Here is a 26,476-nt window from a genome sequence, read left to right as displayed (position 1 = left end):
AATTCTCCTTATCCAAAGTTTATCTTTGCCAAGGAATGTGTGCTAGAGGAGGAAAGAACCCCGCCCCCCAAACCACTTCTCACCACTGCCAGGATCCAGTCAATATGAATTTGTCGAATTTGTCGTGATGTTGAGAGCCATGAAGCACTTTCCTCAGATGGTGGCATCTGTTCAAATTGGGTCTTGTCTACTAGATTCTCACAGCTCTATCTATGCACAGACCTTCTCCTACACCTGTTAGCTGCCAAGTACAAAATGGGAATATAAAGATTAAAAAAAAAATCAGGATCTGGAGGTGTCTCTCAATGGTAGAGCATGTTCTTAGCATGTGCAAGTCTCTGGGCTTGCCAGTCATGGTGGCACACACCTTTATTCCCAGTACTTGGGAGACCAAATAGGCTAGCTTGGTCTACATAGTAAGATCCTATCTTAAAAAAAAATCTTTCCCTCAGAAAATTTAGTATCCAGAGGAACTCAATTTTGTGGAGAAGACATTGAGAACTAGAGAGACTAATGGTACCTATTTGCTGAAGCCAGTGACCACTAGTCTAGGAGATTGCTACTTTAATGCTTTGCTTGGACAATTTCCTAGGGTTTGCTGTTCCAAAGAGACAAGAGGCATCAGACTTTAGAGAGCAGAAAGGTAGGAAAGTAACCATTTGTGTGGAACACAGAAGGAGAGAAAAGGACTACGCTTTCCTCTTGGGTATCCTTACAGAGATAGCGGTGCTTAAAACTAAGACAGCTTTTAGCTAATTAATTAACTACGCTGCCAGCCCCCTTCCCCCTAGTGGGGATGGGGTGATATGTAACCAAAGTACTTGTCAGCCTCTAACAACTGCAGAGAGCAAGCCTAATAGGGCTGCTGTAGAGTTTCGTTTTAGGAGAAATTTTCTCTCTGAAGATGATGTGTAAGCTTGATCCTGTCAGAACATAAAACCACATAACCCATCATGTTTCCAATTTTGTCCTAGCTGCCATAAAACTTTGAGCCAAATTCAGAGTCCAATTATAATCCAGTTCATTTTAGGTACCTGGCAACATCTATTTGTGCTTCTTTTCCATAGTTGCTGGTCTGTTTTCTTCCATATTTTTATCCCCAATTTTCCTTCTTTCATGTTATAAACTGATGAGTCGCCTAATATCCTCTTTAATGTAGGCGAGATATAAATCTCACATAAACTAAACTATATTTACAGATGCTAAGGGGATTTAAGACAATGAAGAACATTTCAAGAAACAGATGATATTTGGCCTAAAGGAAAGCAGGCTTCTAAGGAAGTGATTACGATCTTCAAAATAGCCAATAGGCTACCAGGAGGGTAATGTAGTACAATTATTCTACATAACTCCAAAGTGCACAGCCAGAAGTAATGGGTGAAAATTACAGGGAGACAGAGCCCAAAGGAAGAAACCTCTTCCAGGGAGGCCTCATCAACAAGACGAGTTCACTATCACTGGAGGCCTTCAGATAGTGACTGGATGGTATCATTTGGAAGGTCTGTTGCAATAGAGAGCGGAAACATTAATAGGATGGTTTCAAAGTCCCTTTACAGTCCTAAAATGCGCCGCCCTAGCTGTAAATTAGAAGACAAGATGGAAAAGAGGAATGTATGGAGGGAGAACAGGAAAGACGCAATGATTCACCAAATACTGGGATATTCTAGCCAAAATGAACCTTGACCACTTCAGAGACACTTATAAGAGAATAGCAAGCTATAAACAGAACCCAAGCCTGCACTAAGCCAACCCTATTCCATATGACTCTTCTAGGGGAAAGGAAATGAAAAGGACTTTCCATTGCTCCTTACACCATAGGCTGGTGTAAGAAACAAAAGGCCAAGTGTTCGGAGTTTAAAGGGAACCTTAGAGATCATGTGGTCCAAATCCCTCATTTTATGACCCAATAAAGAGACTCAGAGAGAGCTGACAGTGGCGGCTCATGCCTATAATTTAAGCATCTGGAGTATTACAAGTTCAAAGCCAGCCTGGGTTTATAGAACAAGACTCCATCTAGATGGGCAGAGAGTAGGTAGGAAGATAGATAGATAGATAGATAGATAGATAGATAGATAGATAGATAGATAGATAGATAGATAGATAGATCGATCAAGGTAGACCTTGTGGAATGGAAGGGACTAGTCAACCAATTGCTCATTTCACCTCATTAAGAGCTGTTCAAGGTCAAAACCAAGTTTTCTATCTTTCAGTTCTTCAATAAGCCTTGATGTTGTTTCCTTGTACATGGTGGGTTTACAATTAGCAGTTGGGAACTTGAACTCAGCAGAATTGTCCCAAAGTGCTAAAACTAGACATTAGGCCTTCTAACACTGAGCTACTTTCTATGACAAAATACCATTCATTTCTAGTCAAACATTTTCACATCTGTTTCAGAAGCCTGGAGCCATACAATTGTAGACAGGAGATAAACTGTGCCCTCAAGGAACAAATGTTCTGCCTATGGGCTGTCCGTTTGCTGTCACAGAAAGCTTCCTTCCCACTTTTGCATACTTACTGCCTGCTTATTCTTCAGATCTTAGTTCATCAGCTGTTCCTTCTCTCCTTCTCAATGTAGGCAGGTCCCTCTGATAGATGTCTGCGAGTCCTTTTCTTTGCCCAGCACAGCAAGTTTATAATTGCATATTGACTGGTGCAGTTCTTTGTTGCTTACCATCTGCTTCCTTCTTTGAACTGTTAGCATGCAAGGTTCAGTGTTCCTCTGTCCATTGTTACAGTCCATGTTCAATGTCATAGGTAGAGTAAAAATCCTGGTACATAGTAGGTAAGCAATCAGCAATTCATATTTGTTGGATGCCTGGACTAACACCCTAACATATAGATAGATATATCATAATTACAATTTAGTATGATAAGGGATCCAAATCACTTCCTTAGGAGGGAGATAGCCAATCTGGGCATCAATGGGACTAGTCTAGGATGGCCTCATGAAATGTCTATGCTGCTAGGCAACCATAAGGAGAACAGCACTCACAGCTTTGTGAAAGTGTCTCTTTTTCAGACAAAGCCAGGTACATTTCAGAATTCCTTTATTTCCCCAGTCCCTCAAGAAGCAGACTGTTCTGCTAGAGTGAAATAAACTGAGCACAACTAGCAGTCGACCACAGAGGGCTGCCCCAGGAAGCTTAGAGACTCAGGATTCGTGAATTGCTCTGTTCTTTAGCATTCTCATTTATAGGAACAAGACTGAGAACAATGATTGGTTCTGGATTCAGGAGACAGTTCTGAACCTTTTGGTAGGGTAAGACCTACTCTCCAACAGAAGAGTGTTGCCCCCTGGTGGTAATAATAATGATAATGATGATCAAATGATCATTAGTGGGCTTGATCTTTGCTAGAGTGACCAACCTTTCCAGTTTGCCCACAATCGTTTTTAGTCACTAAAGGCCCTAGATCCCACTGAAGGCTCTGAATGCCAGGTAAGCCAGGACATTTGGCCATGCTACTCCTCCAGGATGTTCAATATACCCTGCATAACATGAACTCACTACAAGATTCACGACTCCCAAGGCTAAATTCAGTTTGGACAGAGCCTTCAAGATCCAGCCCATATTCCAGATGAAAAAAGCAAACTCTGAAAGAATGAGAAAAAAACCTCTGTCTTTAATATCTTGTTACGAATTAACAGAAGAACCGATTATAGCATCTAAGCATGCTGACCTCATGTTCTCTGCCCATACCTGGCCCCTCCTCAGCTATTTGTCAGTTTGTGAGGGTCTCCTATTTTCCAGGATGTCTTTCCCAAGTCACCGGCACTATTCCCTCAGCCTTTCAAAACAAAACAAAACAAAAACAAAAAAAACCCTTGCCCCTTTAAAAAATAGGTACTGTTTTCCCCCCTCTAAATGTGTAGCAAGGAAAATATTTCCCAGGGAAATAAGCCAAGAAGATGGGGCAGTGCCCACACATTTGCCCTGACAGACCACGTTGACCTCATATGCTTCCCCTCTCTTGCTTCTTTACCCCTCCCCGCTCCCACCGTTTTTTTAAAGTTTTTTTTTCCAGCCCCGCCCCAAATCCCATCCCCAGAAATACTAGAGAGGAGATCAACTATAGCTTAGGGCAGTCTCAAGTTTCTCCAGTGGCCCAAGGAAGGGCATCTGGCATGGCAGATACAGGAGGGATGGGGAAGGAGGCTTCCGAAATCACCAGGTGGGATGGATTTGAGAACAGGAAACTGAAAGGTAAGAAGGCATCCGTGCAGCTGCACTGGGAAAGAGGACACCTTGCCAGACTTCCTAACCCTACCGAGTCTGTCAAGAAGATAGGTCCTAGTTTCCTGATCACCTAAATTTACATGTCCTTCTTTGTTCCCTTGATCCCTGACAAGGACCCCCCTCCCCAAAAAAAATCAGCTCCTGCTTCTCCCCTCCACTGAGACAAATTTGCAAACTCCCACATCTCTGTGGAAACGGCAGAGAGCAGGAGAGAAGAAAAAAGGAGAAAAATCCACCCACATGCCAACAAACTGGAAAAAAAATAACCCAGGCCTTGTCTCACTCAGCTGTTGGCTTGCCTCTCCCTCCCACTGTGGCGGCTGCTCCTGCCTCCTGGACAGAGACCTGGAACTGTTCAACTTTCCTGTTCCAAGCTGGCTTTTGTCAATATCCCCTGCCTCCAACCCCACCCCAGCTACCAGAGTGAGAGTCCTGGATTCCAGGAGCAGGAGAGCTAGAAAGGAGAAATAGCAGAGCCACTAAGTGTTTGTAGCCGGCTTTGGATCCTAAGTTCCCAAACCGTATGGGGTCCCTCTTCTTGTCCCATGAAAAAAAAAGTCAAGGAGACTGGTCACTACTTACAAGCTCTCCCTGCCAGGCTCTTTGCTCTCAAAAGCTCTTCCTTGCCTTTTCCTGCCTCCTTGCTACCCTCTTCAAGCTCTGTATACAGTCTGACTTCATATGCTTCTATTTTTTTTTTTTGGGGGGCTGGGCCCTCCTGTTTCTTCACCTCTCCTAGCTCTGGACACCATTTAGAAAACAAAAACGAACAGGAGTATGCTACTAGGAAGGAGAGATCTGGAAATAGTTAAGAACTATTGAGGAAAATGGGAATGTTTAGCCCGTGGGGAGGAGATTATGAACAGCACAGGAGGATAGACTCGAAAAGAGGGTTTACCTTACCAGATGAAGTGGCTCAGAGACAGAGATATTATATGGACAGTTCCCCACCCCACCTACCCACCCACCCACCCACCCACCCACCCAACCCCACTACCCCTCTGGGCCTCCAGGAAGCAGAAGGAATAGTGAGTGAAAGATGCAAGGCAGGAGATTTAAATGGCAGTTTTGTTTCTTCTTTCAAATTCTTGTTATTTCATTCCCTTGTCTTCCTGTGTGGGATCTCTAGAATGGGGAGATACAGGTTTTACTGTAGCTACAGCTAACAAAAGAGACAAAATGGGCATCTTTGTTACTCATCTAGAAGAAAGAGAGCTCCCTACTTTACGATTACATGCAATGCTTGATGTACAGTTTTGAAGGCTTTTTTTAAAAAACCAAGTTAAGGAAATTTCTTCTTATTCCTAATAGCTAAGAACTTCATTTGTCAAGAACATGGTTAAGTCTTATTGAATACTACTTCCTTAGCATCTTTTCTAACAACAATATGTTTTTTTTCTTTTCTCTTCTATACACATTTTCAATGAGCTAAGGGACAGTATCATGGCTCAATGGGTAAAGATGCTTGCCACCAAACCTGACAACCTGGGTTTGATTCCTGGGTACCACATGGTAGAAGGGAAGACCCAACGCCCACGAGTTGTTCATTGACCCCCACATGCATGCTATGACAATGGGCATCCCTTCAAAAATATAATTGAACAAAAGAGGCTCAAAATGAGCTCAAAAATAGATAACTTATAGTACACAAATTTATCCTAAAGAGACACTGTCTAATTTAGGGGCAAGGGTCATTGAGGGAAAAATGTCCCTGGAATTATTCAAAGAGGTGTGTAGCTGTAGCATGCACAGTGACTTATACATGTTGTCCTAGAACTAGATTGTGTGAATTCAAGGATGGCTTTTTTTTATTATTAACTTGAGTATTTCTTATATACATTTCAAGTGTTATTCCCTTTCCCGGTTTCCGGGGAAACATCCCCCTCCCCCTCCCCTTCTTTATGGGTGTTCCCCTCCCCATCCTCCCCACATTGCTGCCCTCCCCCCAAAAGTCTAGTTCACTGGTGGTTCAGTCTTAGCAGGACCCAGGGCTTCCCCTTCCACTGGTGCTCTTACTAGGCTATTCATTGCTACCTATGAGGTCAGAGTCCAGGGTCAGTCCATGTATAGTCTTTGGGTAGTGGCTTAGTCCCTGGAAGCTCTGGTTGGTTGGCATTGTTGTGCATATGGGGTCATGAGCCCCTTCAAGCTCTTCTAGTTCTCTCTCTGATTCTCAAGGATGGCTTTATCTACATAGTGAGCTCCAGGCCATCCTGGTATATGGAGGGAGACTCTGTCGCAAAACAGCAACAGCAAATCATCAGTCATAGAAAAATCCAAGCAATCTGTAGAAATCTCCAAAGAATCTAGATTTAAAAATCAAATTAAATCCAGAAACTAGTAAAAGAGTGTAGCATAATCATAAGAGACAAAGTCAACATACAAAAGTCAACTGCTTCTTATGTATTAGCAATAATTAGAACTTGACATTTTAAGACAACAAAACTATTTTCAATAGCATCAATGAAATGTTTATATATAAATATGACAGCATAATAGGTACACGATCTTAATGTACAAAACATTGATGACAAATCTAAATAAAGAATTGTTCTATATTCATGGACAAGCACACTAGAAATTGTAAAGATCTGTCGTTCCCAACTTAATACCTAAATACAATGTCATTCCAACCAAATTCCTACCAAGCTTACATAGTGGGTATATATACAAAATGATTCTGAAGTTAATACAGAAAGGCCAAAAACCTGTTACAACTACAATAATTAAGAAGAACAAAATCGGAGGATTCATAATATCTAGTTTCAAGGCAACCACAATACAAGTGAGTTAGAATCCACAAGGGAACTAAAGAAGGAATGCATACATACATCAACAAAGCAGACTAGAACAAATTCTGAGATATATGCAATAAAACTTAATGGAAATATGAGCTGAAGTTAAAAAAAGAACGAAGTCAAGATCTGCTTATACAAACTTCTCGGTGAATTAGAAGGTGGCTAATACAGTCTCACATTTCACGCTTCCATTTTTAAACACGCTTCTTGTCACATAGTCCATACAAGTGGGCAATGGGGGCTATGTTATAAAACAGAAGGGGTTCTGGCTAGATAAAAGATAGATCAAATACAACATTGAATAGAATGTGTCAAGTTCTCCCCCATCACTATAATCTCATTTTAGAAAGGGTGTAACAAGGGTGAGCCTAGCGGCACTGGCCTATCATCTTAGCCACTCAGCAGTCTGACAGAACCACAAGTTCAAGGCCTGGGCCACATGATGGACTAGGTGTACAGCTTAGCTTAACTCTCTTAGTAGAGAGTTTTCCTAGTATGTGTGAGGCTCTGGATTCAATCCTGAGAGAGGGGAGAGGGCAAAGAAAGGGGAGAATAAAGAAATGGTAGTGGGAGGAAGATCCTGTTAGAAAGCTTAACTTTTCTTCCAAAGTTTGCTTCTCCTTTTCCCCTTGGTTCTAGGGAGCGAACCTAGGACTGTGTGCCTGGTAGGCAAATGCCCTACTACTGAGCTAGCTCCCAAATCCTCAAATTTTACATATTAATAAAAGAGTATGCTGGAGAATGTAGCTGAGTGGTAGAGTGCTTGCCTAATATGTATGGGGCCCTGGGCATCATCTCCAGCATCATAGAAGTAAACATTATAAGGTATATGAGTCTTTGACTTGTCCAATATAATTCTTTAAATTCTCTATGGCTATTCTTGTTTTTGGGGGGGTCACTCTTCTTATGGGCACTATATCTCTAAACCAAAACCTTACTCCTTTTTCCTACTCTGGCCAGGGGTGGGGGGATACCAGAGACTGTTAGTGAGATGTCCTGAGGAAGGTAGATCCTGTCCTGATTTAAAGAGACTTTAAATCTATTGCCATATCATGCTGAATGTTCCTCATTTCATTTGACCTCAGATGGGTAGTACTACCAGGTATAGAGGTGTATTCATCTAACCCCAGTACTTGGGAAAGTGAATCAGGAGGATTGCTGAGAGTTGAAAGCCAGCCTATAATAAGCTCAAGACCAGCCTGGAGTACATAGGGAAGTCCTATCTAAAGTGGAAAACTGAAGAAGAGGAAGAGGAAGAGGAGAAGATGGGAAGGAAGAGGAAGAGGAGAAAAAGGAGAAGGAAGGAATAGAGAGATGGATCAGTAGATCAGAGTTTGGTTCCTAGCACCCATGTGGTGGCTAACAATCTTCTGTAATCCCAAGTCTGAGGAACCTGATGCCCTCTTCTGGCATTCATGGACACGGCATGGGTACATGAACATACATATAGGCAAGACACTCACACACAATAAAATAAGTCTGTTTTTGAAAAGAGAAAAATTCCAAGCCTTGTGTGCCAAAGATCTCTTTGCCCTATAATTTGTGTGTTAATGAAGCATGAGACAGAAATTGAAAAAAGTACAGAAAATAAACTGAAAGAGAAAAGAACACTGATGGGGGAGGGGGGAACAAATCAAATGATCTATTAATAGAAAGGGAGTAAAGGATCAGCCCAGGATCTGCAGCACCCTTGGACAGACTGTACCCAACACTTTGATCCCCGATCTCAACAAAATCTCCCGACTTGCAGCTGTAAGAGGAAAGGAAAGCAGCTATAAAGGGAAATAGTCCATGTAGTGACAACACCTTGTCAAAGCAGAAAGGTGGGTAAGTAAGATAGATAAACGCAGAGTGATGATGGTTCTTCAGTTTTTGTTGTGACTCATCTGTCTCAGAATAATGGTAAAGGCTCCCGCCTGCACACTGACCCCAGAAAAACTGTAAACCACACAGCATACCAAGTTTTGCCTGTAATTCAGCAGTTTGAGTATATTCTCAATTATCTAGTTCACAGACAGCTGTGTAGGATCTCTGTGCTAAACAGTATAGAGAGATTGTTTTAATATCCACAAGAGTTCTACATGCAGTGGTAAATGCATGTAGTCCTAGCTATAACGAGAAACTAAGGCAGGAGAATCACTTGAATGCACGAGTTTGAGGTTAGCCTGTGCAATATAGCAGGAACCCATTCCAATAAAGAGCAAGAAAGCAGCATGACCAACAAGTGGATTACATTGGCATACAATCTGCTTAGTCAAAGAGAAAGCCTGGGTTTATGACTAAGGCAGCTAAATGGATGGTGGAACCTTTCTCCGAGAAAGAGAACACTCAAATAAGAATACATATCCAAAGAAAATATTGAATGGACTGCTATGTTTTCTCAGCCATTGGGAAGACATCCATGAGATAGATGTAGGGTTTGGTGTTCACGAGAGAAATGGAGACTGGAGCTACAGAGCTGGGAGCCATCTTGATCAGTAAGCATGGAGAGAGGGGTGAATGGATCACCCGCAAAGTCTACACAAAGTGACCCCTTAAATATACAAATGGATAATACAGGACAACATAGAACCCAGAACTGTGACATACAGCCTGCAGCAACCTGTGTACAAGATTACCCTTTACTTACAGTAAACAGCCTAGGAATCAAGCCCATAACAAGTAAGACTTATAGGAAGCTAGGTGGTTACTTCTAGTGACCTTCGAGGAAGCTAAATAATGACTTCCCTAACACTTGGCCCAAAATGATTAGGACTTGATAAATGACAGTTTCCCAAGCTTTTATTCCCTCTTTCAACCTACATCTACAGAAAGGCAAGTATGTACCCTAACTAACCACACAGAATATCCTTTTTTGCTTTAACTGCTTCCAAAGCAAAACAGTCTCTAATCGGGCACACCTAAAGCTGTCTCTTTTCTTCTGTGAACCTTTCCTCCTCTACCTGCCTCTGAGTCTCTACCAAAACAAATCGGTGGCAGATTTCCTTGCTATAGCAAGCTCTAAATAATAGCTTTTGTGATTCTCATTTGGCTTGTCTCTGCCCTCCCCCCTCCCCCGCCCAAGAATGAGAAAAGGGCTTGAACATAGCTTTACAAAAAAATTAATAAAGAGACAGAGGAAAAAGGATCTACAAAATTGACTGAGATGTGGGGGCCTAAGGTACGAAGAGCAAACCGAGGAAGAGTGTGTTTTACCAAAACCAAACGGAGGGAGTGGTCTACAGTGCCAAATATTACACAAAACAAAGTCTGAATCAACTAGATTTAGAAACAAGATCATTGGCAGTCTTGCAGAGAGCAGTTTCCATGGAGTAGTGGGCGTGGATGGCAAATTACAATGGGCTAAGAAGGAAAGAGTCGAAGGCGAAATGAAAAGAGGTTAAGAGGTGACTGAGGAGAAAAGATTAAAAAGTGAAGGGGAGGTGAGGAGGTGGGACAGTAGCGGTAACACCTTTTGTCCGAGACAGGGAAGAGAGGGATAGGTTAGAATCTAGAGAGCAGTGAAAACCCCCACCCCCACCCCCATCCCCGGAAGTGCCTTTATTCAATGTGGACCTTTCTGTAGCATAAATTTCATGTGATTTAAGGACACATTTAAATTATTTTTACCTTCTTTAGAAAATTGTGTGGTCATCACAATTCACTTTGTTTTTTCTTGAGATGGGAGTTGTTCAAGCTGGCCTGAACTCATGAGTTCAAGCAATTCTTTTTTTCTTTCTTTTTTTTTTTCCTGGAGCTGGGGACCGAACCCAGGGCCTTGTGCTTGCTAGGCAAGCGCTCTACCACTGAGCTAAATCCCCAACCCGAGTTCAAGCAATTCTTCTGCTTCAGTATCCAGAATAGCTGGAACTAAAGGCACAAAGCACCATCCCCAAATACAATCTATTTTTTTAATCATTTCTATTTCCTCTAAAAACCCACTCATGCCCAGGTTCTTCTTATCCTCACCCCACCCTTAGCCAATTGCTTATCTGCTTTCCGTTACTATATACTTATATTTCATGGAAAGTTTCTATAGATGGAATAGTATATATAGTATGTATATGGTGGGGGTTGTGCCTGAGTTTTTTGACTGAGCAAAATAATTTTGAGGTTCATATATGCTGCAGCATGTTTCACTGCTCCAGTGTTAAATAACATGATTATACTGTGTTTTGTTTAGACATTTGTCAGTTGGTAAAAAAAAATCAGACTTTTGCCTAGTTTGAACAAAAAGGCTATGACACCGGAATATAATTTCTTCTATACACTTGAGTTTTCATTTGTCTTAGGTATTTAGAGGTATAATTGTGGGACATGTGTTTACTACAGTGCACATGCACAGGTCAGAGGACAACTTGTGGGTGTCAGTTCTCTCCTCCCATTACCTGGGTTCCAGAGATTGAGCTCAGGTCATCAGACTTGTAACAAGAGTCTTTACCACTGAGCCATCTCATAGCCTAGACAATGCTTTCACTAATTAGTGACATTTATAAGAATTGTATAATTTAATGGCATTTATTGTGCATATAATGTGAACTATCCCCCCTGACTAGTTCTAAATCACTTTCCTCACTTCAAAAGAAAACCCCATACTCATGTATCAGTCATTATTTATTAGTCCCTAACCCCAGTTTATATAGCAGCCACTTATCTGCTTTGTCTGTATCTGCACTGTGCAGTGATTCATATAAATGTAACCATGGCGTAGGTGACCTGTTGTGTTCACTTAGCATTGTGCTTTCAAGGTTCATCTACATTACATTATATCAACATTTCCTCCCTTTTCATGGCTGAAAATATCAAATTGTACTGCATACATTACATTTCATTTATTCGCTCACCAGTGTATGGCCATTTGTACATTTTTCTACCTTTTGTTATTGGAAATAACTCTTCTATAAATATTTGTATACTTATATTTGCTTGAATCTTGTCCCCAACTGCTCTGAGTACATGCCCAAGAGTGGGATTATTGGCTTATATGGTAATTCTGTGTTTACCCTTTGAAAGAAATATCAAATAATTTTCTGCAGGGGCTTCACAATTTTGTATCCACGTGAGCAACATACAAAGATTCCAACTGTGAACACTTCCCTTTTCAAAAGTTATACATACCCTAGTATGTGTGAAGTGACTTTGATTTGCTTTTCCCTTATGTCTAATGGTATTATGAGTTTGTTTGTTGAGTCAGGGTTTCTCTATGTAGCCATGGCTTGCCTGAAACTCTGTAGGTAGACTAGGCTGACCTTGAACTCACAGAGATCCACCTGCCTTTGCCGCCTTAGTGCCGGGATTAAAGGCCTGTGCCACTATATCCAGCTATGAATTCATTTTTTCAAGAGCTCCTTGGCCATTTCTATATCTTCATTCTCTGTTCAAGTATTTTGTCCATTTTTCAGATGGATTGTATGTCTTATCATTACTGAGTTGTAGGAGTTCTTTATACAGTCTGCCTTCTAGTCCTTTATCAGACATATGGTTTGCATTGTTTTCTCCTAGTTTGCAAGTTGTTTTGTGGCTTTTGGTGGAGAACAGTGGTGGGGATCAAATTCAGGCACTTGGGAATGCTTAACAAGTATTTTACCACTGAACTATATCATAAGACCTCGTTGATTTTCCTAATGAAGCCTTTAGTACACAAACTATTTCTTCCTTCTATTCCCTGGGGATTCTACATGGCCAATTACATGACTCTGCCTACAACTTTGATTGTTGAATGAATAACAGAAAAGTGTGCAGGGTCATTTTGTGATTTCTCAAGGAAGCTACTGAAGTAGAGAGTTTGATAATAGCTGGGCATGGTGGCACAAACAAAACCTACCCCCTCAAGAGGTTGAGGCATAATCATGAGTTTAAGACCTGTCTGAGCAAGGAAGTGAGACCTGGTCTCAAAATAAAATCTGTGAAATAGCAGGGTGCACAGCTTTATGGGCAAGTGGTATGTTGATCATGGGTGAGAAAGAATTATCCTATCAATCCATGCCATTCTAAGGTTTACATGATTATATCCTGTCAAGTTACATCCATAGCCAAGCCTGGCTTATGACCTTGCTGTGATGGTTTATATATGCTTGGCCCAAGGAATAGAGCTATTAGAAGACATAGCCCTGTTGAAGTAGGTGTGTCACTGTGAGTGTAAGCTTTAAGATCCTCATCCTAGCTGCCTGGAAGCCAATATTCTGCTAGCAGCCTTCAGATAAAGATGTAGAACTCTTAGATCCTCCTATACCATGCCTGCTTGGATGCTCCTGCCTTGATGATAATGGATTGAACCTCTGAACCTGTAAGCCAGCCCCAATTAAATGTTGTCCTTTTAAGAGTTGCCTTGGTCATGGTGCATGTTCACAACAGTAAAACCCTAAGACACTTGCCTTTTCCTCTTGACTCTTATGGACCATATAGATTACTGGATAGTCTTTTCTATTAGTTAGGATAGGCTGGCTTAAGCTTTGAAAAGTTAACATCTTGAAATTACTTCCCACATACATAAACAAGAAATATATTTGACTAGTTATGATAGCGTATGCCTATAATCCCAGCACTCAGGAGACTAGATCAGGGAAATCAGGAGTTTAAGAGCAGTCTGGGCTGTAGAGAAGACTCAATTGAAGCAGAGGGTCATATTTATGCAAAATCTACTTCAGGTCTAGCAGCTCTTCAGAATAGTTCCTTTCTAAGTGGTAACTTAGGTGGGCAAGGAAATGAAGGCTCTACCGTGTTTGTGGCTGACTCATCTATCTAGCTTATGGTTGTCATATTAGAAAAAAGAGAGAGTAGGTGGATTGAGCACCAGCTATTACATTGCATAACATAACCCATTGGCCGGAACTAGTCAATGACCTCACCAAATTCGAAGAGGACTGCAAAGTTTGGTAAGGAGTAAACGCCTCTGCCATACCTTGCAATACTTCTAATGCCAAAAAATTCAGTCTCAATAATGAAATTCCAATATTTATAATTCCATTTTCTCTTACAGTTTACCAGAGACACAATGAACCAACCACAAAATAGATCCATAACTAGTAAATGTGTGGGGATGAGAATTTTCTGATGATTAAAGTGGTACCACATATTAAAAACTGAACATTAAACAAATATTTTTTGGCAGTTCTGTAACTTTATTTGACATTCAGCAGTTCTCATCCACATTGACCGTCTGTAGATTTTTGAATGTGGTAACAGGCACGTAAGTTACCAGTGTGTAGAGCTTGTTTGGTGAATCCTTATCCTTGTTACACTTTCTGGACAAACGTACTCGGATGCAGTACAGAACATTCCTTATTCCCTTGGCCTGGATGGCTTTATTGAGCCTGGTGTCGATGTGCACATCTGGAGTCCCCATCTCCTTCATGACAAATTTCCGAATTTCTTTGAGTACCTGAGGAGTACGCTTCTTGAAGTCACTCCATGGATGCACTTGTGAATGTTGATGATGTATTCTCGGGTCACCACCTCATTGATGGCAGAATGGCCCTTTTTCTTCTCACCACCCTTCTTTGCAGGAGCCATTCTGCCAGGCCCAAGTTAACAAATATTTAATGAAGAAAATAAAAAGTCATTTATAATCCCCAAGATAACCATTAGTTATAGTTTGCTACATACTCTTTCTCTCTATTTTCTATGCTATTTACAAAGGATTTGTACACACATAGTATTTTGCAAGTGTCTTGTTTATTTGTTACTGTGTACTTGAAATCATCCTATAAACACAATGTAATTTACTTGAGCAATTCTCTGTCAATGAATAATCAGCTTTTGAATTTTAGTGTGGGTTTTGTGCAAATATTTCCCCAAGCTTATCCCTTGATTCTACTTGGGATATTATTTGACAAATGTTTAACTTTACATGATTGAATTTATCTACATTGTATTGTTATCTGAAGAAAAGTGAGCAAAAGTCTGTGTATGGTATTATCCTTGTGTACAAAACCAGAAAATAAGAAAATATGTTTGCATATAGGAGTGAAAGATGGCTCAGTTGCTAGATAGAATACATACCTTGCAAGCACAGTGACCTGAATATAATTCTCACAGCCCACATAAAAATGGCAGGCAATGGCCTAGTAATCCCAATGTTGCAGAGACAGATATACCAGAATCCTTGAGACTCACTGACCAGTCAATCTAGCCTAGTTGATGAGTTCTGAGCCAATGAGTGACTGCCTTGAGGGAGGTGTATGACCCTCCTATAGATGACACCTGAGGTTTTCCTGTTGCCTCCAAGAACATGTATACAGGCAAATATATACATATTCAGGCCCAGCAGAAAAAGTCGAAGCAATGAATACACTAGATGTTAATATAAATATTTACTATATAGAGCTCAAGGGGAACAGCTGAATGAGGACAGATTGTTGACAATAGTTTCCACAACATACTTTACATACAGTTTTAAATTTTTTTTTTAGCTATTTGTTATCTCTGGCATAACAAATGACCACAAACATGGTTAAAAATAACATACTCAGGGGCAGCAAGATGGGTTAGCAAGTACAAGTATTTGCCAACAAACCTAACAACATCAATTCAATTCTTGGGAACCACATAATGGAAGGAGAGAGTTCACTCCCACAAGTTGTCCTCTGACCTCCATATGTGCAGCATGGCACATGCACACATGTGCACACACTAAATAAATCAATGTGAAAAAGAAAACATGCTCAGCATGTACAAGGCTCTGGGTTGGAAGTCAGAAGACTGAAATGGATTTTCGGGGCTAAAAGCAAAGGATGTATTCTTTAACGCCTTTTTTTACTTTATTAAAATACTGAGTTTATTTCACATGTATATTTTTGTCTCCCTAACATTTCCAATTCTGACCACCACTATTACTATGTCATATTCTTTAGTGTTAAGGGGAGCATTTTTGTATTTCTTTCACTGCCAATTCCAACTTCTAAAGGCTCCTCACATTCCTTGGTTTATGAGCACTTCCTTCAAAGTCAGAAATGTAAAGTTTTTATTTCTCTTCTTTCTCCACTTTTCCCTCCTGTCTTCTCTTTCCCCTCTCTTTCTCTCTCATTTCTATAACAAGTTGTTTCACTTCTCTGACTCTCCTCCTTTCTCCTTCACCTGTAAGTACCCTTGTAATTGGATTGAGCCTACCCAATCAATCCAGAGTATTCTTTCTATTATCAAGATTCTTACCTTGACATCTACAAAGCCCTTTGTGCCATGTATGTGTTCTCCCAAAATTCCTATGTGGAGCCCACATGGTGTTAGTTTTAAGAAGTAAGGCCTTTGGAAGGCTCCACCTTCATGAATGTGATTAATGATCTTATAAAGGAGGCCTGGGAAATCTTGTAAGTTCCTTTCTGTGCATTAATCATGTGAGGTTCCATTAAGAAAGTACCACATATAAAGAATGGATGCTTATCCAACATTGGATCTGCCAGTGACTTGATCTCAGACTTTTCAGCCTTCAGAAGTAGAAGACATAATTGCATTGTTTACAAAGTACCCACCTAGTTTATGAAGTAAACCAATGACCAACATGGAATATTGTACATAAGGGTACAGTAGTGGTATGCATATCATGGCATTAAACAACAACTGTCTAAGTAGACTTAAGGCCCACTCAGCAACAAAGAAACCATTCCTGGAACTGGAAACCTAGTAAACTTCCTTGAGCTAGTGAGATCATGGATCTTGGAGGAGAATACACTACCACCACTTTCCTAAACTGAAGTAATTCCTAGCTACATTTTACATATTATCCTTATACTCACAGATAAGTGTAAGCCTCACCCTTCATCAAAGAAACATCTCCTTGCAACAAATGGAGATCATTACAGAAAACCACAACCAATCAAAATGCAGAGTTGTGGAGCTTAGCTTAGTCCCAAAGGATACATCTACAACACAACTCCTGCACATGAGGAGGAGGAAAGATTGCAAGAAGAGGAAGTTTACTGCAAGATTGTGTCTCCTAGAAATGCCAGAGGAACTACATCCATGACGTCTCTACAGTCTAAACATGACCTGAACAAAGACAACATTGATAGACATGCTACCATGCAATGAGAAAGGATCATGGGGCCTCAACCCTAGACAAAGAATTACAGGCAACTAAGGAATGCCGAGAGCAGGAGAAACAGTCTTCTCCAGGGAAGGACCTCTAAAGTGGTTGTCTAATACCAAAGGCTCAGCCTTGAAATCACATATATACAAGTAAAGAAATAGATACCATGAATTGGGAAGAGAGCAAGGGAGTAAGGACATGGAAATAAGTGGAGGAAGGAAAGGGAAGGGAAAAGTAATATAATTATGTTTTAATTTCAAATGATAAAAATAAAAACAATTATCTGTCTAAAGTATGTTCTTATAGCATCTGACCTGGTTAAGAGGCCATGTAAACCTATTAAAAAATGGGGTTCAGAGCTAAACAAAGAGTTCACAGCTGAGGAGTGCCGAATGGCTGAGAAACATCTAAAGAAATGTTCAACATCTTTAGTCATAAGGGAAATGCAAATCAAAACAACCCTGAGATTTCACCTCACACCAGTGAGAATGGCTAAGATCAAAAACTCAGGTCACAGCAAATGCTGGTGAGGATGTGGAGAAAGAGGAACACTCCTCCATTGTTGGTGGGATTGCAGACTGGTACAGCCATTCTGGAAATCAGTCTGGAGAATCCTCAGAAAATTGGACATTGAACTACCTGAGGACCCAGCTATACCTCTTTTGGGCATATACCCAAAAGATGCCCCAACATATAACAAAGACACATGCTCCACTATGTTCATAGCAGCCTTATTTATAATAGCCAGAAGCTGGAAAGAACCCAGATGCCCTTCAACAGAGGAATGGATACAGAAAATGTGGTACATCTACACAATGGAATATTACTCAGCTATCAAACCAAAATGTGAGTGCTTCACTCCTTCTTTAAAAGGGGAACAAGAACACCCTTGGGAGGGAATAGGGAGGCAAAGTTTAGAACAGAGGCAGAAGGAACACCCATTCAGAGCCTGCCCCACATGTGGCCCATACATATACAGCCACCAAACTAGATAAGATGGATGACACAAAGTGCAGGCCGTCAGGAACCGGATGTAGATCTCTCCCGAGAGACACAGCCAGAATTCAGCAAATACAGAGGCGAATGCCAGTAGCAAACCACTGAACTGAAAATAGGACCCCCGTTGAAGGAATCAGAGAAAGGACTGAAAGAGCTGAAGGGGCTCATGACCCCATATGAACAACAATGCCAAGGAACCAGAGCTTCCAGGGTCTAAGCCACTACCCAAAGACTATACATGGACTGACCCTGGACTCTGACCTCATAGGTAGCAATGAATAGCCTAATAAGAGCACCAGTGGAGGGCTGGAGAGATGGCTCAGTGGTTAAGAGCACTGACTGCTCTTCCAGAGGTCCTGAGTTCAAATCCCAGCAACCACATGGTGGCTCACAACCATCTGTAATGGGACCTGATGCCGTCTTCTGGTGTGTCTGAAGACAGCGACAGTGTATATAATAAATAAATAAATCTTTAAAAAAAAAAAAGAGCACCAGTGGAAGGGGAAGCCCTTGGTCCTGCCAAGACTGAACCCCCAGTGAACGTGATTGTTGGGGTGAGGGTGGTAATGGGGGGAGGATGGGGAGGGGAACACCCGTATAGAAGGAGAGGGGGAGAGGTTAGGGGGTGTTGGCCTGGAAACCGGGAAGGGGAATAACAATTGAAATGTAAATAAGAAATAATCAAGTTAATAAAGATGAAAAAAAAGAGGCCATGTAAAGTATGTATTTTCAAGATATTGGGGATGTTTGGGATATGGTTATGTATTTTCAAGATATTGGGGATGTTTGGGATATGGTTATGTATTTTCAAGTTAATGGACAATCTTGGAAAGCAATGTTTTAGCATTTCATACTATGTAAATTAGCAATTCAATAAACTAACAAAACAAAGTATGCTGAAAACATCTTTTCTATTTGATTTTCTGGGTTTTGAGTCACATGGAAAAGTCCTTTCCCACTGTTGGCCATAAACATCTATTCACACTTTCTTTTAAAACTTTGGGCACTGTTATAACTAATAATAGTAACATTAATTTTTATTGGGGTATAATTTGCGTAAAATGAAATGCTCACATTTTAGTGAGAAGTTCAATCAGTTTCAATAAAAAACATGAACCCATGTAACTTACATCTCTATCCAGATACATAATATTTCCATCTTCCTAATGACCGTTCAAAATTAGCCTTCTTGCCGAAGTACTATTGGTCTTACTTCTATCCAGTGTTTTATTTTATCTTGAGTCATGTGCTTCTTTTTTTGAGAGGAGTCTGGTTCCATTCAGTCTGAATTACAACTCTGAGATTCATCCATACGTCTCCTGTTAGTCAGTCTCCTCGTGTGCGGTTGTGACATAATTTGCTTATCTGCTCACCTACTGGTGGGCATTTGGGGTTTCCATTTCCTGTTTTCCACAAGATATGAGTGTTTAAAACATTTTAAAGTAAATTTATTTATTTATTTATTTATATGTATGTATGTGTGTAAGCCCACATGAGTTTGTGTGCACCTTAATAAACATGAGGGAGCCAATAGAGGCCAGAAGAGGATGTTGCTGTGTTCCCTGGAACTGTCATTACAGATGGCTGTGAACTAATGTGTGGGTGCTGAGCACCTAACTTGGGTCTTCAGGAAGAGCATTAAGTGCTCATAAATGCTGAGCCATCTCTCCAGCCCCTAATGTTTATATTTATATTTGGAACACTTGGAGTTTATTTGGCATAAGCAACAAGATGGAGATATGACTTTATTTTTGCCAAACCACAAGTGAATTGCACAATTTATCTTTTCACAAATAAATTCATCATTGTTGATATGCTAAATTCTTCATGAACCTAATTTTTAAAAACATCCTGCTGTATTTCATTAATCTAGTTTTCGGTTTTGAGTCAGTACCACTATGCTTTAATTTCTACAGCCTCACAATTTCTTTCATTAAGTGCTAAGATGGTGATTACTCATTAGACATTAGTCATCTCAGAATTTTCCCGGTTATTTCTAGATCTTTATTTTTCCAAATGGATATAATTTATATATGTAAGCTCAATATAAACTTATTTTAATTTCATGAAATTTATGAATTAATTTAAACAGTATTAACATTTTTATAAATAATGAACATTTTCCATATTTTTATTTTATTACAGTATCTTTCCAGCTACTGAATGCCTGTACAAGCATATGCACACACACATACACACCATAGTGGTCAAAGGACAGTTTGTAGGAGTAGGTTTTCTCCCTTCATATTGTATCCTGAGGGCTGAGCTCAGATTGTTGGTTCAGTGGCAAGTGCTGTTACCTGCTGAACCATCTCATCACTCTATGCACATAGTTTATAACCTGTAAGAGAGTCCCTTAACTATACAGTGAGGTTTCTAGAAGGATACCATGACAAAGTTTAGAAGGAAATATAGAACTTTAAGTATAGCTTAAGGGAGGAGAAATACAGAGCTGTATGAAATACAGGAAAGAGAGAGCAGAGGAATACATGTAAGCGCTGGTTATTGTATTTGTTTCCTATTGCCGAGAAAGCATCCACAAATTCAGTAGTTTAGAACAACAACCCTCATAGTCTCATAGTCTCTATGGGTCAGGAATCTAAGCACAACTTAGCTCAAGTTTTCTGTCTCAGTGCCTCACAAAACTACAATAAAGGTGTCAGTTAGGGTTTGGGAAACATCAGAAGAATCAGTAGACGAAGGGCCACACCCAGCACAGGTGGTTTTTGTCATATTTTTCAATTCTTCAATGACTGTTGGACTGAGAACCCCCTAAGTTCCTGGTCTTCAGTTTCCTGACACATGACCCCTCCAACATGGCAACTTGTTTCATCAAGGCTAACAAAGGGACCAGAAGTGTAAGTCACAGGTAACGCAATTAATGGAATATTATGAAGGGCCCTGAGTTTGATGTTCAGTAACACACACACACACACACACACACACACACACACACACACACACACACACACACACACACACCTCAAGGCAAAGAATCATTGTTTAGCAAGATAGAAGTCTCAGTCCCATGTAATCTAAACACTTAAGTCAAATCCCATCACCTTTGTCATATACATGAATTATACACTAGTCTGTCTGTTAATTCACACCCACAGGGGGGGATTACACATGAACATCAGTATCAAAAGTAAGAATCATTGAGAGCCATCCTAAAGGCTACTTTTCATAGTCACTAAGAAATATAAGGTGTGGTAAGTTTAGAATCATTACCCAATTTAAAATTTTTCTTTTCTTTTTTTTTTTACATTTTTTCTTTATTGGATAATTTTTATTTACATTTCAAGTGTTATCCCCTTTCTCGGTTTCTCCTCCAGATACCCAATATCTCCTCCTCCTTCTATGAGGGTGCTCTGCCCCCCAATCCACTCCCTCCCACCTCCCTGCCCTGACATTCCCCTACTGGGATATTGAGCCTTGATAGGACCAAGGGCCTCTCCTCCCACTGATGTTCAACAAAGCCATCCTCAGCTACATGTTCTGCTGGAGCTGTAAGTCGATCCTTTGTGTACTCTTGGGATGGTGGTTTAGTCCCTGGGAGCTCTGGGGAGGTCTGGTTGGTTGATATTGTTGTTCTTCTTATGGGGTTGCAAACCACTTCAGCTCCTTCAGTCCTTTCTTTAACTCCTCCATTGGGGACCCAGTTCTCAGTTCAATGGTTGGCTGTGAGCCTCTCTGCCTGGCAGATTCTCTCAGGAGACAGCTATATCAGGCTCCTGTCAGTAAGCATTTCTTTTTTTTTTCTTTTTCTTTTTTTCGGAGCTGGGGACCAAACCCAGGGCCTTGCGCTTGCTAGGCAAGCGCTCTACCACTGAGCTAAATCCCCAACCCCATCAGTAAGCATTTCTTGGCATCCTCAATATTATTTGGATTTGGTGACTGTATATGGGATGGATCCCCAGGTAGGTCAGACTCTGGATGGCCTTTCCTTTGTCTCTGCCCCACACTTTGTCTCTGTATTTCCTCCTATGAGTATTTTAGTTCCCCCTTCTAAGAAGGTCTGAAGCATCAACACTTTGGTCTTCCTTCTTCTTGAGCTTCATGTGGTCTCTGTCTGAATTGTATCTTGGGTATTCCGAGCTTTTGGGCTAATATCTACTTATCAGTGAGTGTATGCTATGTGTGTTCTTTTGTGATTGTATTACTTCACTCAGGATAATATTTTCTAGATCCATCCATTTGCCTATGAATTTCATGAAATCCTTGTTTTGATAGCTGAGTAGTACTCCATTGTGTAGATGTACCACATTTTCTGTATCCATTCCTCTGTTGAAAGCATACTGACCTCCAGTTGAAACAGCACCATTTGTTGAAAATGCTGTCTTTGTTTCCATTGAATGATTTTAGCTCCTTTGTCAAAGATCAAGTGACCATAGGTGTGTGTTTTTGTTTTTTGAGACAGGGTTTCTCTGTGTAGCCCTGGCTGTCCTGTTTCTGGCTATTATAAATAAGGCTGCTATGAACATAGTGGAGCACGTGTTTTTGTTGTATGTTGGAGCATCTTTTGAGTATATGCCCAAGAGAGGTATAGCTGGATCCTCAGGTAGTTCAATGTCCAATTTTCTGAGGAACCTCCAGACTGATTTCCAGAGTGGTTGTACCATCTTGCAATTCTACCAACAATGGAGGAGTGCTCATCTTTCCCCACATTCTCGCCGGTATCTGCTTCCACCTGAGTTTTTGCTCTTAGACATTCTGGCTGGTGTGAGGTGGAATCTCAGGGTTGTTTTGATTTGCATTTCCCTGATGACTAAGGATGTTGAACATTTCTTTAGGTGCTTCTCAGCCATTCGATATTCCTCAGTTGAAAATTCTTTGTTTAGCTCTGTACCCCATTTTTAATAGGGTTATTTGATTCTTTGGAGTCTAACTTTTTGAATTCTTTGTATATATTGGATATTAGCCCTCTATTGGATGTAGGATTGGTAAAGATCTTTTCCCAATCTGTTGGTTGCCATTTTGTCCTAATGACAGTGTCATTTGCCTTACAGAAGCTTTTCGGTTTTATGAGGTCCCATTTGTTGATTCTTGATCTTAGAGCATAAGCCATTGGTGTTTTGTTCAGGAAAATTTCCCCAGTGCTCATGTGTTTGAGGCTCTTCCCCACTTTTTCTTCTATTAGTTTGAGTGTACCTGTTTTTATGTGGGAGGTCTTTGATCCATTTGGACTTAAGCTTTGTACTGGGTGATAAGAATGGATCAATTTGCATTCTTCTACTTACTGACCTCCAGTTGAATCAGCACCATTTGTTGAAAATGCTGTCTTTGTTTCCATTGAATGGTTTTAGCTCCTTTGTCAAAGATCAAGTGACCATAGGTGTGTGTTTTTGTTTTTTGAGACAGGGTTTCTCTGTGTAGCGCTGGTTGTCCTGGAAATCTTTCTGTAGACCATGCTGGCTTTGAACTCAGAGAGATCTGCCTGACTCTGACTCCCAAGTGCTGGGATTAAAGGTGTTTGATACTACTTAATTTCTTTATCTTTCTTTCCTTTTCTTTGGGATAGTCATGTAGCTTGGGCTCACCTCCATCTCCTTGAACTCCTGATCATCCTACCCCTATGTCCCTAGTATAAAGATTACACCATAGTTAACTTTGATTTTTTTCTTTTGAGGAAAAATCTCACTATTTATTCCAGGCTGACCTAGAATTTACTGTGTAGTCCAGTATCCTCAAAGTCTCTATCTTCTATAATGTACATTGGTAAATTGCCATGTGCTGTTTGAGATCACTAAGAAGCTAAGTTTAAATTTGGGATTGTTCCCAACCCCTTTCAGATTGAAGCATGTTTGTTTCAAAGTCTCCTCCAAGTGCACATTTTTCAGAATGAGTTGTTCTGCCTGACTCTGTGACAGAGAGAGACAACAATCAAAGAGTTAAAATACTGTGCTCTTAAAAATAGCTAGAGGGTAAACCGTTTCTAATTAATGTAACTATCATTCACCCCACAGTATTAACATGCCTACAGGGGGAAAGCAAAGCTACAACTTCAGCCATGGGCATTTCTATCATTAGTAGCGCAGCCACGGAGAGAAAGCACAAGGAGGAACTTCAGTTGACTACCTCAATGTCTGTCCGCAGTCATTTTCTGCTGGATGTCTTGAGATAATTTAGTGATGTTATCTCTTTCTATTGCTATTTGGTCTTTTATTTTCATTTGTACTTGGAAGCCTCACCCAAGGGAATCTCTTTATGGTGACACTCATGTGACTGCCCAAGGCAGGCTTCCTCAGTTGATGTCTACCGGATGCTTTAAGCATCTAACTTGTTTTGTTATCTACCTATCTGTCAATTATTTGCTATTTACTATTTTAGTTTGGCTTGCTATATACTTAAATTTGCTCATTCACACCCTAAAATATGGCTTGCATAGATTATTCCCTGTAGCATACAGAACATCTTCATGTATCCACTTTCCAAGTACTGGAATTACAAGCATGTGCCACTATGTTTAGCTCAATTTTAATTCCTAAGAAAATTATGGTCTCTGGCGGAAGAGACTCCAGGCTCATATAGCCAGATAAATAGTAGCCATATATCCATTTGTGTAGCATTTTAGAGCTTACAAATCTCCTTTCAAGTCATGACTTAATTTTATTTCCTTTAAAAAACAGATGATGTACCCAGACAGTAAAACTAATGTTTAAAAGAGGCTATGTGGCTATTTCACAACCAGTGGGCGGCAAAACTAGGATGAGAACATCAAGTTTTAAGTTCATAGCTTATTATACTAGAGTGCCTTCTCCAAATACCGGAGATGCGTTGGTTTTCTCCTACAGTAGGTAGGTCTCACGCTGTCTTATCTTGCTGAGTTCTTCTCCTTGCTCAGCTATTACTAGTCAATCAGACCAGTCTCACTACATCTTCCAGAATTCTCATAGGGAATGAGAGAGAAATCTGTATAAGGTTCCCACTCTCTGTAATCGTTATAAGGTGCCACACTCTATGGCACACAGCAAGTTCTCCCTAATTGGAGGTGTTACAGCCCGACCTCATTGCCAATCACTTCAAGTTCTACCTCTTTGCCTTAATCACTATGGTAATATGTCATCAGGTATAAGTTGCTTTTAGAAGATATCAAAACAGGAAGCTACTGCCAGCCTCCCATCACTTGTGGCAAAGTGCATTTAGCTGTCAGCAGTGTGGATCCAGAGTGTCTTCACAAATAAAAAAACCAGACTCTTAAACATTATAATAAACACTGAGTGTCCAAGTCATGGTTTCTAATTGTCATCATCTGACCAAAACAGCCAGGCTTCTTGGAAAGCTGGCTGTTTCCAGGGCTGGAGAATTAAAAATATAAGCGGTCTAGAGCATCTTCTGGTGTGAGAAAATAAAGAACTGCTCAAAGAAAGGTGGAGTCACAAAGACTAAAAGCATGCAGAAGCAGCCTGAATGGAAGGTGGTTAAATTTGTATATCAACTTGATAGGACCTAAGGTTGCTAGAAAACTGGTAAATCACTGCTTCCGTGTGTGTGTGTGTGTGTGTGTGTGTGTGTGTGTGTGTGTGTGTGTGTGTGTTTCCAGAGACGACTCATGTATTGGTTAGCAAACTGAATGAGGCAGATCCACTTTAAATAGGATCAATATAATTAGATAAGGACCCAGATGGAATGGAGAGGAAGAAGGGAACATTTTTTCTCTCCAGTACTTCCTTCAAGAATGGAGACATTTTCTGCAATTGCTGCCCATGGACATCAGGACTTCAGGTACTATGGACTCCAGGCATTTGAATTCAGGATACCAGCATATGTCTATATACTGGTGGGTTCTTGGTCCTTTCCCTGGACCAAGGTTGAGGGACTGTATCATGAGCTCAAGATTACCACAGTGAAACTCTTCAGCCTCCATGGTGTTGTCAACTAATCTAATTAAAATTCTTTCTATATGTTTTATTAATTTTTTCCCTATGGAAGACCCCAACTAATACAGAAAGTTTTCTCCTAGTTGAATATAGGACATTTGAATGTTAATATAAAGAATGATATTAATATGCTATAATTTGCTGAGTTCATACAGATATATGCATATATACTTATATATTCACATATATGTATATTTCCATATATATTCAGATAGATAGGTAGAGAGACATACATACATACATACATACATACATACATACATACATACATACATACATATATGGTGGTTGGATAGACAGAGGGACAGATAGACATATTTGTATCCTTACCCCTGAAGGTGTAAGAAAAATTACATGAGAAAAAGCAATGCTAATAGAATAATAGCATTTGAAAATCACCATTTGATAATCCCAGTCATGATAGTTGTTATTTTATGATAATTGTTTGAAGTGAATGTAAAAGCTAGTAGGTTCAAGTCTGAGTATTGATATAATTGCAATTAGTGGGATGCATCTTTCCACCAGATACTATTAAGTACAGTAACTCTACTATGGAGAAAT

The 26,476-nt window shown here is 40.3% G+C and overlaps 1 pseudogene; it reads right to left on the bottom strand.

Moving 5' to 3' along the window:
• Positions 1–14,124: 14,124 nt before the first annotated feature.
• On the bottom strand, positions 14,125–14,524 carry LOC134484092 (large ribosomal subunit protein eL31-like; annotated as a pseudogene).
• Between the last annotated feature and the right edge of the window lie 11,952 nt (positions 14,525–26,476).

The sequence above is a fragment of the Rattus norvegicus genome, chromosome X, assembly GCF_036323735.1.
Source record: "Rattus norvegicus strain BN/NHsdMcwi chromosome X, GRCr8, whole genome shotgun sequence".
NCBI lineage: Eukaryota > Metazoa > Chordata > Mammalia > Rodentia > Muridae > Rattus > Rattus norvegicus.
The sequence above is the reverse complement of the archived record's forward strand: the minus strand, read 5'-3'. Positions and strand labels throughout refer to the sequence as shown.